This window comes from Hemitrygon akajei, unplaced genomic scaffold (genome assembly GCF_048418815.1).
Source record: "Hemitrygon akajei unplaced genomic scaffold, sHemAka1.3 Scf000041, whole genome shotgun sequence".
Classification (NCBI taxonomy): Eukaryota; Metazoa; Chordata; class Chondrichthyes; order Myliobatiformes; family Dasyatidae; genus Hemitrygon; species Hemitrygon akajei.
In genome coordinates this window covers 5,283,852-5,286,455 of record NW_027331927.1, presented here as the reverse complement: position 1 = coordinate 5,286,455, position 2,604 = coordinate 5,283,852, and the positions used below count along the sequence as shown (strand labels likewise).

General features: G+C 44.9%; 1 non-coding gene across 1 annotated transcript; it reads left to right on the top strand.

The window, feature by feature from the left end:
- The first annotated feature begins 2,114 nt into the window (after positions 1–2,114).
- Positions 2,115–2,187, top strand: trnav-uac (transfer RNA valine (anticodon UAC)). The gene has a single exon. It is a non-coding gene; the product is annotated as a tRNA-Val (tRNA).
- Positions 2,188–2,604: the final 417 nt, after the last annotated feature.

The following is a 2,604-nucleotide window of genomic DNA, read 5'->3' as shown; positions in this document are numbered from 1 at the left end:
CCCACGCCGACTCAGTGGACACTCCCTCTGCAGCGTTCTCCCTTTCTATAGTCGGGATATTATCCCTGACCTGCAATGCCACTCACCCAACCCCACTTTTCTACCTCCCATCCTATTCCTTTTAAAAAACCTGAACCCCGGGACCTGCATCATCCAATCCTGCCCTTCCTTCAAGCAAATTTCGGTAATAACCACAACATCGTAGATCCACATCCTAATCCATGCTCTAAGTTCATCCTCTTTGTTCCTAATACTCCTAGCATTGAAATAGACACATTTCAACCCCTTTAACTGGCTACAATTATGTTCTGTCCCCTTCCTCATCAACTCAGAACTCGTGGCATCATGCTCTTGTCCTTCTACCATAATCCCTGCACTCACATTCTAATTCCCACCCCTCCCCCTGCCAAACTAGTTTCAAGCCTCCCTAACAGCTCTATCAAACTTGCCCGTCAGGATATTGGTCTCCCTGGGATTCAAGTGCAACCCGCCCGTTTTGTACAGGTCACACCCGCCCCAAAAGAGGTCCCAATGATCCAGAAATCTGAATCCCTGCCTCCTGCTCCTCAGTCACGCATTTATCCTCCACCTCATTCTACTCCTATTCTCACTGTCGCGTGGAACAGGCGGTAATCCCGAGATTACTACCTTTGAGGTCCTGCTTTTCAACTTCCTTCCGAAACCCCTGTAGTCGTCTTTCAGGACCCTTTCCCTTTTCCTACATGTTATTGGTACCAATATGTTCCACGACCTCTTTGTGTTCTCCCTCCCACCGCAGGATATCTTGGACGCGATCAGAAACATCCCGGACCCTGGCACCTGGGAGGCAAACTACCTTCCGAGTTTCTTTCCTGTGTCCACAGAATCGCCTGTGTGAACTCCTGACTATAGAGTCTCCTATTACTACTGCCTTCCTGCCTTCCTCTTCCTTTCCCTATCCTTCTGAGCCACAGGGCCGGTCGGCATAACTGTCTGTGTGTTTTTATCTATCTATCTATCTATCTATCTATCTATCTATCTATCTATCTATCTATCTATCTATCTATCTATCTATCTATCTATCTATCTATCTATCTATCTATCTATCTATCTATCTACTCGTCTGTCTTGCTGCCTGACGTCTGCTGTCTGTTTTTGTCTGGTTGTGCTGTATCAGATATTGCGAATTTGATGGAGCGGAATTGACAAGGCGATTATCAATGAGAAGCACTGTGGAGTTTGAGAAATGATTACTTTCTCAGTATTACTGGACAGATTTACAAAGGCTGACTGAATGTCGCGATCCAATAGCTAGCGGGTCGGTAACTAGCTGTCTCTCACTTGCTGCCCCAGATTCAGCGGCATTGATGATATATTATTGGAGGGATCTCAAGTGCGAAAGGTAAGTGAACGTTCACATGATCTGGCTGAGAAAATGTAGCACTGCGAGCGGATAATCAACTAAAATGAAAGTTAAAATGTTCAGCCATAATGTGGTGTCTGGACAGACAGAGTAACAACGTACAACGAAAGATTCAGGAGAAGATGAAGATTAACATCAAGTAATCTGTGGCCAACCAGGGAAGAGTTCCAGCGTTATTATTCCAACATATCAAAGGATGCCTGTCATTGACCCCTCTGGCACCAGGCTCAGAAATTGTGCCTTAATCATCTCGTTTAGTTCCCAATCATTCCCTGGTTCCACTACCTACAAACACCTGCTTTCCATCAGCAAATGCAGTATAAAAACCCTGTGACCACAACAAGGAGCTGCCAGTTCGTTGGTCGACTCGTGTACGAGTAATTTCGTGCCATGGTTCTTAGGACGATCAGTTATAAGTCCAGCATCGTTCCTGAATTCTCTACTAAATACAAGACTCCAGGTAATGACTCCCTTGGCACCCATTCCACGCCCGTGTTCCGCACTTGGGTTCGTTCCACTGCCACGTCACTGTAACACTCTACCTATACCCATATTCCAGGGAATAAGGTCCTAAACTATTTAATACGTGTTACTGAAAACGGAATGGAACAGTGGGCAATGTTTTGTACTTCTTGCTGTACTTCAGAGCATGGCGGGGAGGGGTTGCCTCGGGTCATTGCTCAAGAGCGCAAAGCATTGAGCGCTTTGCACGGCTTCTGTGGTGTAGTGGTTATCACATTCGCTTTACACGCGAAAGGTCCCCAGTTCAATCCCGGGCAGAAACATTGTTTGGGCTTCAGTGCTTCAAATGAACTTGAGACTCAATTTTTCACTTTGTGTTCAAGTTTACTGTCATGGGCATCCAGGTGTAAATATAATGAACATTCGCTTTTCTAGCAGTAGCGCATTGTATTTCAAACCTGACAAAGGTAACTTAAAGAAAGAAGGATTAATAGAAATTATATATAATTTACAGGAGAACATAAACGGATTTCAACCTAAGGAGGTTCATGGATAACGTACACTGCGTAACGGGAGAATCAGCCTTCAAACCTATTGTCATGTATTGTCGCATGAGGATGCATTGTGGTTTCAACGGAGCTCATATCTGAAATGTTCCCATCCAGGCAAACATCATAACCGTGTGCTGGAAAATTTCAAACCTACCTTAAAATGTCAAATCGCTTTCTTTTTCCTCCCAC